Below are 13,422 nucleotides of genomic sequence, written 5' to 3' on the forward strand. Positions count from 1 at the left end.
AATCACATACTTGAAGCTTTTATAGAGTTCATTCTTTGAAATACTTTTCCTTGTCAGGGTTTTTAAAAAACCCACAAAACCACTCATATTGCCGGATTACTTTTTTTTCCATCCAGCGTTGCAACGTATTCCTGTCCCATCCATCCTCAGGCTTCTCACTTGTGTCTGTAACATTTTGCAAGGATTTCAGTGAAGTCAATTAAATTAATCTGGATTTACCCTGAGAGTTTGCAGAGCAAGAACTGCTACATCTCATTTTTAATGGTCCTCTCTTTTCCAAACACAGGCCCTGCTTATAAAGGGGTGGAGTGTTTTAGGGAGGAGGGTGTAGGATCAGCTGACTGCTCGTGTTGCTTCATCAGTGAATGGACCTGCCATCGGGACAGTCATCACAGGGAGACCCAGAGCAGCTTTTCCTAAAAAGGGAAAGCTACAAGGCTGTTAGATGTGGGCCTCCAAATAGAGACATGGGGTCTGTGCTTATCAGAGAGGAGTTGTGTGTGTCTGGTGCCACTGGGACGGGATGGGAGCCACCGTCCCAGTTCGGGGAGCCCAGGAGGTGCAGGATAGCTGCAGAGGTGATGTTAAGGAGTGCGCGTCTGACGTGGTGTAGGTGATACACAGGAGAGCTAAAAATACCTCCTTCCCTTGTTCCACCAGCGCGGAACAGACTTCTTGTAATTATGTATCTTTTAAGCTTGGTTTGCAAATTGACTTAATAATATATAATCATGATTTACTTAGAGACAAATTAGCATTTGACTTTGAATTTTGGATAAGTCACCTGCATTCCTGGTATGTTGCTGTCATGGAGCTCATGCTTGGCACTTCATGGTTTTTAGGTCAACAGTATGAGAACACTGGGACAGCTTTTTTCTTCCTATTTCATAAGGGTTAACCTAAATCATGGCATTAAGCAACATGATGTGAATCTGGTGAGAATGTGCTAGTTATTAAAAGTACGTGTGACATGTTCCTTTTTCCTTCAAATCCAGCCAGTCAGTTGTTGCTGAGTTTTTGGATTTGTGCCCACAGGGTCTGTATTATTGATCACATAATACAATAATTTTTGTCAATAAACAAAAATCCCCATGTTGCTTAAGTTAGGATGTGCTTGTGACACAAGGAACTGACCCCAGCACTTTGGTACATGACAAACGGGGGTGTGTGGAAATCTAACACGATGAAATGTGCGCTTTTCTTTCCTTTTTTTTTTTTTTTTAAAGAAAAAAATTGCTTTTGAAAAGTAGAAATTAATCTTAAATACCTGTTTCCACTGTGATCCACACTCATTTATTTCTCTGCTTTCTTGCAAAGTCTGTGGTTCTTATAGCTATCAAAACTTTTGGTAACCAAGCAGTCTCAAAACACAAGGCCTTGCAGCCTTCAGTGTCAGGACACTCATGAGAAGGGAGCACAAAAAGGAGGTGAGAGCTGCACTGTGGCCATTTAATAATCAAAATCAGTTGGTTGGGCAGGAAAAGCAAATTCTGGGTATTTTCTCTGCTTTATTGTTCGCATGCTGCTGCTGCTCCAGTTCCACAAAGCTCCTGGGAGTCTCTATAGTTTATAGTACATGACTCATTGGTCTTTTGACACTGTGCTGTTTGACACAGAGATTTTTATTTGTACTTCCACGGAGAAATGTATGTACATATAAAGGTTACAGGGGATGTGAGTGGCCCTCAAATTGTGTTAAGTTTAAAAAGTCTGTTCTCCCATAAAATGTTAAATCACATGGCAGTGATGTTCCTTCCAGAAGGCTCAGACCATGCTACTGTGGTTGTGCACACACAGCCAGAAGGGAGGTAGAGCGAATACCTTTTACAGGCTATTTACTTCTCACATAATCAAAATGGCAGTGAAACAACCCATATTTGAAATTGCCTTATTTAGAGTGTCTTACTGTAAACCAGACCTGCTTCTCTTCCGCTTGGTTTAGCAAGCAGGTAGGAATGCGCAAGGGAATGTGACCGTACTGCAGTGTTCTTCCCTTTTTCCTTCCCTTTTCCAATCATTACTGTGGTGCCAGTGATCTCAGGTCCTTTGGCCCTGCCTTTTAGGAAGGTTTTTGTATTTGTTATTGGTCAGTCTCCAGCAGCACTGAATGGGAAGTGCCCTAAGTATATTTGCAAATAAACACCTGGAGCTCGGCAGCAAACTGCCCCCAGGCTTTACTTAAACATTTTGTAGATTCAGAAATGGAATGGAAGGAGAGAAAATGCTGAGGATAACAAGAGGATCTGCGCCAGGTATGTTCTCCTGGGAGCTACTTTGAGGCAGGGAATGATTTTATCTCCTCACTGCCCTCGGGAGCCACCAGCATTTCTGCTCCTCATTCCATTAGAGGAGCACAAAGGAGCCAGAGCTAGGCTGTGTGAGGGTCAGATCGTGGCCATCCCTGTCTTTTAAAGAAACTTATTCAACTGTGCATGATTAATTTTTTCCTCCAGTGCATCACTTGGAACCACTGAGAGCATTTTGCCCAGAAACACAATAGCTACTTTTTTAGCTGCAAAAATCAGTGGGTATTGAAACCTCCTGGAGCCTCAATAACCCCAAAGCAGTCACTCGCTGTGAGCCTTTTGCTCTGCCTCTTTCTAATGCCCTGCACTTTGTATTCTTGTTGGAATTCTTAGTCAGTAGTTTGCCTCAAAGAAATAGCAAGGAAGACTCTGCTATTCCATCTCTAGAAGAGCTTTCCTGAGAGACAGCTAAAAGTTTCTCTAGTTATTGCCAGGTGTTTCAGAATTTAAAAATTGCTGTGGAAAAGCATAAATTGTTTGGGGCACAGTTGGTTGAAATTCTGTCAAAATGCGATGATTTTAATGAGTGTGGAAGGAGGCTGCAGGCAGGAGTCAGCCATGCCAACCTGCGAATAACCTCAAATGATTATAAATAGCCTTGTGATTACTTGAAGCTTCTCATTTTTGAGTGGTTCTTCTGTGTCTGACAACAGAGATCCTGTATTTTGAAGTTTAAAGCCCTCATTCTATACTCATCTGTTTTGATGGGGAGATGAGGTAGAGGAGAAGGGGAAAAGAAAGTTCCTGTCGGTCCCCACTCTGCCCTGGGTGCTGATGTAGAGGTGTCAATAAAACAGTCATGGTTTGGAACGTGTATAGGTATGGGTATTCTGGGATTTCCTGATGGGGCTTTCAGGCTTCTATTCCAAATCCTTGCATTTTTTGCACTTCAGGTTTTGGTCAGGCAAATCTTCCTGAGAGGAGAGTAAAAGGAATTATAACCTACATGGGACCTTTCAGTTGATTAAATTTTTCATCCTCTGAGGAAAACAGTGTTTAGAGTTTGGGAAAGTGAGATGGTAAAATGTGCCTAATTACAGTTGACTCCAGTGGATGAACTTCAGTGTTAGTCTGGAAAAGTTGAAAAGAAGTCCATGGTTATTTTAAAATTAATTATCACTCTTCTGAAGTCCTGCTGAAAAGAAAAAAACAAACCAGGCAGTAAAATGACTCACAGATGAGGCAAAATCTACCATATGTCAGCTATGCCTCAGAGCCAGTGGGGTGCTGCCTTTGTTTGTGTCAATGGGGTATTTCTGCTGAGGTATTCCAGGACACACCTTGTGCTTCCCATGGCAAAGCCCTGGCATTTGGTGGGTCTGACACGACAGGAACAACACTCGGCTGCCTTTTTTGGTTTAACATGAATTTTTATTTTCCAGGTAGATGCTGAGGCCTCGCAGCACTTGTAATTATAATGTAAATATTTGAATTTTTATTTTTCATAATAGTTCACCTGACTTTAACTTCTGCTGAGTACAGGAGATGCAGGAGCTGAGGGGGAAGGAACACATGTGCAGATCTCCTCAGCAGGGCATTGGCTCAGCTCTCCTCAAATATTTCCTCCTGATGTGTTGGTGCTGAACATGTGGGTACTTCCTCCCTGGTGGCGTCAATTCCGTGGCTGCTGAGGGCTTTGGTGTGCTCCAAGTCATTTACACTGCCTAGGACACAGGGAACAAAGCTTGCTGAGAGGCCCCTGGGCAATTCTCTCTCCAGCAGGCACAGGGCAGGTAGAAATTTCCCTTGGGACATCCCTGGAAAAGGGAAAACTTGCAGTCAGGCCTGGCACACCTTGTTGTAAGTGTGACTGGGGGTGGGTGATGGCTGGAGGTGATGCTGTCCCTGACCATGGCACCCCTGGCCAAGGGCAAATCCCACAAACCAGGAGGGACAGAAAGCTCATTGAAGTCTTTGCCTTGGAGAGAGGAAAAGAATTCTGCCTTCCCTCCCTGGGAACAGGGTGATTTGTCATTTTAAAACTCTGTTTCTGTTCACTCTTTATCCACACCATCCCAAGCATTACACAGGCTGATAATTTAAGTGCAGCATCCAGGAGTGCTTTGTCCAAGAAGTTGTGTAGTAAAAAGGTACCAGAAAACACTACAACAGAGCCTCAGGGCAGGAAAGCAGCTGCTCCGGTAGTGATGGGGATTCTCTTCTTTTGGCTCCCTTGTCTTCTTTGCCCTCATGGATGACAAAGAGAAAAAGCAAATCATGCCTCCTCACTCAACTGTGGGACTTGTAGGAACAGCAAAACCACTTCAGTGTTGCCATGGAGCACTAATAAAGTACTTGTTAGTGGGCTTGGCTATTTATGGACCTTATGTTGGAGCTGGAGTGGGGGTTTCCCTGTTGATCCCTGTTACAGAAAGCTGCACCACGGATGAGGAGCTAAAATTGTATTTTACAGTCTGGATCAGCAAATCTTCTGATTTCATTGATGAAACCTCAGCACAAAGTTATTTTTGGATGGCAGTTCCAACCTCTCCCTGACTTTGTAGAGAGAGTTAGAGAAACCCAGGGCTTCTGTGTGCCACAGCACTTGGGTTGGTACCAAGTGGCAGAGGAGGGTGGTGGCCAGGTAGGACACTGGGTGAAGCACAGCTGTGGCAAGCACCAGGAAATTCCTTGTGGAGCCCAGGTGGATGCGGTTCCATGTTTCCTGCAGGAACAACAGGCTCCTGGCACCTCTCTGAGGGAGGCAGCAGCTCAGGCAGGGCTGCAGGGAGCTCCTTGGGCAAAAACTTTGTGATTCAGTAAATGAGGCTCTGTTAGACTTCCTGGACAGTGGGCTTGCTGTGGTAGAAGAGGAATTGCAGAGCTCTCAGAGAAAGGCAGAATCCTTCTGAAATTTGCGGGTGTGAGAGCTGCCAGAAAAGTTTTAGATGCATTGTACTAAATTCAGCAAAAGTTGGGAGAGAAGTTTCAAGAAGGAGTTAAAGGGGAGCAAACGTCTAAAATAAATCTCTGACGCTGACTCTGTCTATGTGCTGGAGGGGCAGACAAGGGGAGGAACAAAAAAAGTGGGTGAAAACATTTTATGGGGACTGGAAATTCCTTTGTGGAGTGAAGCTGCTCTCTTGTCCTCTTGCTTTGAGGAGGGACTCAATCTTTGTCTTCTGGGCCCAACTGAGAGAACATATTCCATGTGATTTAGGAGATAACACAGTTCATTCAATTCACCTAGAAAAAGAAAAAGCATGAGGTATCACCTGTGATTAAACCAATCTGGTGCCATTCTGTTCTGCTCACAGACATTCCACCATCAGAAAAACGAGGGGACATCTTCAGATGGGTTCTTTGCTGTAAAAGAAACGTGGGGTGATTTCTTTTTCACCAACGAATCAATGTGTACTAAATGTATAACCAATGTATTTTCAATGTACTTAAACTGAAACTACACACCAAGGCTTTAAGTCAGTATTATGAAAAAAATCAACAAAAAAAAGCCCCCAAAACATATCCCCCCCAAAAACACCCAATCAAATAAACCAGAAAAATCAGTCAACCAAACTAGAAAAACCCAACAAACCAAAGAACCCAGAAGGAATGGTAAATGTCCTCTTATTGATGTCCTTAGAGAACTCTCACCTCTAAATGTTACAGGGTGGTTGTGCAGACAGGTTTTTGTCCTGAACATTTTCTAAGAATGATTTTTTGTCCTCATTTGTTGCTTGATAAGAGTCCCCTTCCTTCCAGGTCACTCCAAGAACACCATGCACAGCTCCCTGGGATCAGCCACAGAACTTTTATTGTATTAGTTTCAGGCTCATTATTTTCTGGGGGAAAAAAAAAGGTGGAGACATTTAATAAGATCAGTTACCCTTGGAGGTAATTTAAGCTCTTCTCTCTGTAGTTAATGAGCAAAATAGACAGGAACCAAAAGATGAAGGTGTTTTTGCCAGTGCTGTCAAAAGCTGCATAAAAGTGACTGAAAGCCTAAGACTAAAATAATGATTTTGTATATAATTAACAGAAAGTTCTCAACAGTTTTGTATTAATGCTCCCAGGAAGGTGATGCAGATTTGGTTATTTGACTTTAGTCAGACTTTAGTCAGACTTTACATGCTTGAAGCAGAAATCACAGCTGATGAAACAGCACAATTTTAAGTCACTGATTCCTGCCTAACGAGCCTCCTTAGCATCACTCAGGGAACTCATTCCCAGCCTTTGTGGAACTTGAGATTAATAGGGGCGAGAGAATTCACCACGTGGAGGCTTTTGAGTTGGAAAGACATGCAGAGCTTCCATCCCAAACTGCCATTTATACACTGCTAAATGCAGTATCCCAAGGATAGGACCTAGGACCACTTTTTCCCTTTGTAGAACAAGTAGCTAACATCCAGTCTTTACTCGCTGGAGGAAATTGCTGTCAGGCATTTGCTGTGCTAATCTTGGTAAATCTTTTGTATGTGGTATCACTGATTTCTGTGTTGGGAACTATGGAACTTGTTCGTGGTGGGGATCATCCTAAGGATGTCCGTGTTTTACACAAATCTTTGTGGATTTGGGATACTCGGGAATGTCTCTGCTGTGCCCAAAAGTTTTGCGGGATGCTTTTATTGCCGTGGATTGGCTACTAAGTCTCTGTTTACTCAGCCCCTCTGCTTTGCTTTAACAGCTCTGCCACTGCAAACCAGCCCAGAGAGACTGATTCCTGAGCCAAGGATCTTGCACTGATAACATTGCTGATAAACCCCTGAGAAGGGACACGATGAGCCGCTGGAACCGCTCCCTCCCTGGCCACTGAAGGGCTGCCTCCCAGAAGATGGAGCTGTTTGCCTGAGACTGCTGATGGAGACCTTGTAAGTTCAGTATCACATGAAACTGGGGAATTCGTACAGATGTCAGGGAATTACTCCTCGCAGCTGAGAGCAAGAAGAAAGAAATGAGCATGCTGACTATAATTATTTTATTATAAAAGAAAGTTTTTATTTGTTTTTTACCGTGGTAAATTATACTTCTTAACAATAATAGTACATGAAAGTAAGTTCAGTTATTAGAATCCAGATGCCAGCCTGGTTTTTCCCTTTGAAGCTGCACATGATTCTTGGCAGATTTAGGTATATAAAGCATTGCAATTTTCCTGAGTTTATCACTTGATTAGAGAGGGGGTGATTTGTCTTATTGACAGCAGTTGCACCCTTTTTGCTGGAAGCAAATCCATTTACTTCTCTCTGGGATGGAGCAGGGTATTTATTTCTGGTGTACTTTGGTTTCCACCTGTGAATGGTATGGCCGGGAGGGATTTTAAATTTCCACATTGAAAATCAGGTGAAAAAGTAATGAGCATAGAAGATTGAAAGCAAAAGATGGATGTTGATTCTTGCTCAAGGAAGGATGGTTGGTGGGAACCCTTGAGTTAGGGCTGAGCAGCAGAGCCCTTCTGGGATCAGATGATGAAGGAAATAGTAAGTACATGGGGATTTGAATACATTTCTAATATGTTTGTGTGTATTTAGTGTGTGATCTTCTTCCCTTTAAAGCAGCGTTAACCCTCTCCCTCCTTCCCTTCCCTGATCACCCCAGATCTGGGATAAGGCTCTTGGTCTCTCTTAAGCCTGGAGACACTGAGGAGCCCCTCTGGGAACTGGACAAGACTGCTGTTAATGACAGCCAACAACTGTCAGTGTCTCAGCCTCACTGTGGTGGCTGCTGTGAACATTTTACTTTTCATTTTATTGCTGCAGATCAGATACTGGTTTTTACAGCTCGCATGTGTGCTATCTAAACTGCAAAAAAGATTAAGAAGAAGGGAAGTTTTATAAGCACTGACGTGGTTGTCATGACTACCTAAGCCACTTTGCTGGTGCCATACAAGTCTTTCACTTTATCTGTCTAGCTTTTATACAAAAAAACCCCATACATTTATTTCTGCATGAGAGTCTGAAGAAACAGGGCTCAAAAAAGGTCTGTAACGTAAATACGTGTGTGGGGGGTGTGACATGGAGGTGAAGCTGAGGCTCATCCCCCCAGTCAAATCACAGATGTGTGTGTTAAGTTGTGTTAAATGCCTTGGACAGGGAGAGAGCCAGGTCCCAGGTATCTCTGCTTTAGTCTGAACCGACAAGATTGGAGTCCTGGCAATCAGGGCTCCAAATGACATGGGGAAACCAGCTGCTCTGACTTGCTGGGGGGGTGCAGGTGTCCTCCCTGAAGCTGTCAGCATTAGAAAGTTTGAATTTATAGATAACATATTCTTAAATAGCCTCACCATCTCTTTTTTGAAGTCTATAAGCCTCTTCCACAGGCCTGTAAGGCTGGGACAGCTGGGATGTGTGAATACTTGTAAAAGTACAGTTGAGCCCCCAAAGCCTTTTTGGTGGTTTGAGGGTTTTCTTTTTCCTCTTTTTTTCTATAAAGGAAGGTTTGCTCAGTGACAGAGTCATGGCTCATGCAAGGGAACAACCAGAAACAGGAGTAGTATGTGTGTAAATGTTAGCATATTCTTGGTGCTTTATTTCAGGCAAGCAATGGGTAATCACAAGGAGAGCAAGGAAAAGTACTGAGTGTGTTTGGAAAAAGAAAAGATGTACCATGCTCTGAGCACAGGGTCTCCAAAACAACAAGGGGCAGTTTGAGATAAAGTTTTGTTGCCAGGAGACTGTAACCATGAAACAGAAATGCTGATTAGCTGAGATACTTGAGAGATGATGCAAAAAGACATCTCAGTGTCTGTGTTGTGTCAAAAACCTAAAACAACACAGTTATCTTGGAAAGCTAAACACAACAATGCAGATCCTAACAGCAGTAAATCCAACCCAAGTGCAAGTGGTCACAGGCTGATCTAAAGTTTAACAATATAGCTAGAGTTGGTAATTAAATGACCCAGGAGTTAAATTATTGGAGGAGGAGGAAGAGGGTAAATGTATGCAGCTCTATCATTTTTTGAGCACTGAATCAGCTCAAACCTGCTCCAGAATGGGCAGCTGAGGTGAGAGGACTCTCTGCAACCTGTGTGTGCCCAGCTTTGTGCTTTCCTAAGGAACCAGGAACTTCTGAAGAGAATCATTACAGCATAGTAAAGCATTTTAAGTTCCAGGTGGGCATCAAGGAGAAAAGTTTAGGAAGAAATCTGAAAGAAATCAAATGAAAGGGAACAAGGATAGAATTTCAGAAGACACAGGCCTGGTCATCGTGTTCTTTTAATGGTAATAGGAAAATAATAACTTGCAAAAAAAGAAGCCCTCTGTTAAAAATCTCTTCTTTTATGTTCCCCGGGGAAGGCTGTTCTGGTCAGAGGAAAAGAAAATTGTCCACCATGCTGAGGCAGGTTTGCATTCCTCTCTGTCGTTTGGTTGCTGACAAAGCTGGCAAATACCTGTGTAAGAGAAAACATCTGCAAAATGCTCCTGTAGCTGGTGGGGATGTGAAGGAAGTTTCAAGTAAAACTATTTCCATATGTTCATTTGCTTTTTTCATGTGGGGAGAATCTGGAGCTGTGAAAGCGTTTGCAACTCCTGAAAAAATTGTAGACTATTCAGTAATGTTATTAGGATAAAATCAATGATTTATACTAAGCATTCCTAAAAATTGCAAAATGTAATTTAATTCTTTTGCCAGTGGGGAAATGGTGAAGAAATGAGTTGTGCTTGCTTAACTTAATTTTTGTTTCTTAGCACGAGGTTTGTAATTACTTTAAGTAAGCAAGTTATTTGTTTCCGTTAGCAGTAATTGACGAGTGAATGTGATAGTGACATACTTTCTCCTGAAAACTTTACTAGCAAATCCCTGTAGTTAAGAGCTCTGGCTAAACTTACTGTGCCAGGTGGATCCTCCAGTGTGTCATCCCAGAGAGTCAGCTATCCTTAGCGTAATGCCTCCATTAGTAATTGGAACCTGCAGGTCCCTGTTACTGCACACTCCCTGCAGTAACACCCCTTAAATCCTAGTGAGAAAGGCAGCATTATCAAGGTAACGAGGTTTTATTGCTATTTCTCAGCTAATCTGTTTTATTGTGACTTTGGCTGCTCTGCAAGAAACATAAAATTAGGCCTGGATCTCTGTTTTCTACCTGTGGGATAGGTGGAATTTGGAGTGTGTGACTCCAAGGGCTTTCCGTCTGGGACACTGCTGCTGGTTCGTTATTCCCATCATGGGGGTGTTGGACTCAGTGTCTGTGAGCAGAATTCTGCCAATTCCCAACTCCTGGGTCCCTGTGCCTTTCCAAATGCTGTTCCCCAGTGTTCTGCAGTAATGTGTGTGATTAGCTGCTGCTGCTGTTCTATTGATTGATACCAGGTTAAAGACAACCTGTCAGGCTTGGCTTCCTTGAAAAATGTGTGTTAGAGGCTGGATTCTTCCAGGAACTGTTTGTCACTGGGTATTTGCTCCTGTAAACAACTGCTGGTACCAACCTTCTGTAAATGCTAAATAAAACTGCCATTTCCCCTGCCTTGGGATACCACAGCATGTCCTCAGAGCCCCACAGGAGTCACTGGGGTGGCTTTTAACAACCTGTGGCAGAAAATCCATCCTGTGGCACAGTTAGTAGGGAATGCCCAATCCCCTGTCGGTCACAGATGGTTCTGGAGCTCCTCAAAGCTGAAAGTTATCAAGCATTTTTAAAAACCAAGAGTTCCTAAAAAGGAAGGGTTTTTTCATAGGCAGAGTGCATCTCAGAGAACATGCCCTGTGTAGCTCTCCCCCAGGTATCTCGGGAGTGAGAAGTTACAGAAAAAAAGCAGAGTGGGGAGACACCTAGAAGTCCTCAGGGAATCATAGCTGCCTGTTTTCCTTCTTCTCAATTCAGTTGTTTCCTGCCACAAGGAGATGTAGGAAAATAACCAGAATTATCACCCGGGAAAGGAGAGTGCCGACTGATGAGTGCATTGTGTGGCAGCAATCTCTTCATTGCACTGGTAGATGACAAAAGTCGTCCCTAATGAGGGTTGCAAACTCAGCCATTGCTGATCAGCCCCTCACGGATTAGGGATACTCCAGAGCAGCCAACTGTCTGCAACAAAGGAGTACATTTTCTCAGGATAAAAAAGCAAGCTGAGGATTACAAGGACCCAACAGTCTTTATCTGCAGAAAATCCTTGTTTCAGGTTTCTTACCTCTTCTTAAAGGCTTGGAATAAATAATATTGATTTCCTTTAAAAGTTAATGTGTTCACTGTTAAAGTATGCACACAGCTTAGAAAAAAGAAAGGATTATTCTGCTTTTAAGCCTTCCTTCAATGTGAAAAGAGATCTATTCTGTCAAATTTCTCTACAAATTATAAATTTGTAAAATCTCTATTTTATTAAAAATTGAATTTTAATTAAAATTTTGTAAATTATAAATTTTCAGACAGATATCATATATATATTTATACTTATTTGAGCTGTTCCTGCAGGGATTACTTCTCACCTACCAACTGGAGGTGAAAACATATTTGGAAGCTTTCCAGTTCCTATCTCTGTGTCAACGCAAATATGTAGATGGCAGGAGAAGGCCCTTAAATTGGGGTCAGTGGAGCTGTTTCCTTGAGCTCTTTCCTGGCAGTGATACCTCTGAGTCCAAAGGAAATACCTGAGTGAAGGTTTGTTGTGTACAGTCTCTGTGTTATTTTGTGGTTTCCTAGTGCTGAACTCCCGACCAGTCCATAACATCTGGCTGCATTTATCCACTTGGCACAGAAACTCTCTTTTAAGTGCTCTGCTTCTGCAGAGTCATGGAAGATATTCTCAGGAGCTGACCTGCAGCAAAACATATCCTGGGAGAGCAGAGCAGCCATGGATCCCCTGCTGGGGGATAATTGATCCTGTACCTGCTTTACGGGCAGAGGGATCGAAGCACTTCCCACTGGGGCGCTGCCTGGCTCGGAGTTGTCTTTCCATTAAGGCCTCGTTGTCAATGAGCTGCCCCAAGACTGGAACAGGATGCACTCAGTGGGGAAGCAGCAAGCACTGGCAGGCATCATTAGCGGTGTTTGCTCTGCGAGTGAGGTGCCGGGCTCTCAAATAGAGACAAGCAGGATCCAGGCTAATCCCTCACTGCTCCTGGCATTGGGCTTTGCAGAAATTCCCTGTAGCTGGAACACTGCTGCCACATCCAGAGTTCAGCTGTGCCTTGTAAGCTGCTTAAATATTAAATGGTTATTGATTTCTTATCCTGGGAAGCTTGATTGTTTAAGCCAGCTGAAACCTCTGTAGGTCCGTAACAAAACTGGGAGTGGTGGGTTTGAAGGGAGAGTATGGCAGAACAGCTGGAGGCAGGGAACGGCCATTACTGCAAGCAGGGTGTTGCTGAATGCCAGGCAGAATGGCCTGAAAGTCCTGGTTTGCCTTGGGCTCTCATTGGTTTGGGACCGGTGCAGGGCTCAGGGGCTGCAGCAGCACAGTTTGCTGGTAGACGATATTGGTGCTGAAGGAGTTTGTTCTCCAGTTAAACTGGGGTGGATTTTGGATGGATTTAGAAATAAGGTCGTTCCTAACTCAGAGGCTGGGGCTGAGGGATGTTCCCTTCTCCTGTGGTTCAGGTTGTCTCTCTCAGTGGCTTATATCCACTACAAAGAGTTTCCAGGAAAGGTTATTCAGCATTAGTGTTCAGCCCTTGGAGACCTTCAGGGAAGAAGCCAAGGAAGTGAAGTGCATATTTTTGCAGAGTATTTTTCCATCCAGCCCTGGCCCTTTGATCGGAAATGTGTAACCTGTAACATGCCTATTCCATAGCAGCATATCCAAGCCCTCAGTTCAAATGTTGAATAGAGAAGAGTCCAGTTTGCAGACCAGATTTAAATTTCTTCAGTTTGGAAAGGTTCTGTTTTTCATGCAATTCTCTTCACTATCTGTTTCAGATTACGAAATTTATGCTACATACTTTTATTTTCTCACCTGACTTCAGCAGTGTCTGGGTCTGCTATCACTCTCCAGGCTGTATTTTTCTTCTGCTTTAAAATTGTCAGACATTTTCAAATGAGCAAGCTCCTGATTAATAACTAATTGGCTTTAGCAAACAGCTCTTGCTGGGTGGTTACCTTGAGCCAATTCCTATTAGTATTCCAACACACGCAGGAAGTGTTCTCCCTCACTGGAGGCTGATGTTACATCTCTTTAGCCACTTATAAAATAAAGCTAAGTGAATTAGTATTGATTCCCTTACTTGTAATAACAGGAATGCAACCTAA

At 43.2% G+C, this 13,422-nt stretch overlaps 2 long non-coding RNA genes across 3 annotated transcripts in view; one reads left to right on the forward strand and one right to left on the reverse strand.

Moving 5' to 3' along the window:
* Positions 1–13,422, forward strand: part of LOC108449384 — a 180,383-nt gene that overhangs the window by 149,270 nt on the left and 17,691 nt on the right. For both annotated transcript variants that reach the window (XR_001865563.1, XR_001865564.1), the window contains exon 5: positions 6,931–7,114. This is a non-coding gene — a long non-coding RNA (uncharacterized LOC108449384). The remainder of the gene's footprint in view (positions 1–6,930; positions 7,115–13,422) is intronic.
* LOC108449385 overlaps positions 3,707–13,422 on the reverse strand; it is a 27,485-nt gene continuing 17,769 nt past the window's right edge. The window contains exons 3-4 of the long non-coding RNA XR_001865565.1: positions 5,901–6,088; positions 3,707–5,612 (exon numbers count right to left, since the gene is read on the reverse strand). This is a non-coding gene — a long non-coding RNA (uncharacterized LOC108449385). The remainder of the gene's footprint in view (positions 5,613–5,900; positions 6,089–13,422) is intronic.

This window comes from Corvus brachyrhynchos, unplaced genomic scaffold, assembly GCF_000691975.1.
Source record: "Corvus brachyrhynchos isolate BGI_N302 unplaced genomic scaffold, ASM69197v1 scaffold69, whole genome shotgun sequence".
Lineage (NCBI taxonomy): Eukaryota > Metazoa > Chordata > Aves > Passeriformes > Corvidae > Corvus > Corvus brachyrhynchos.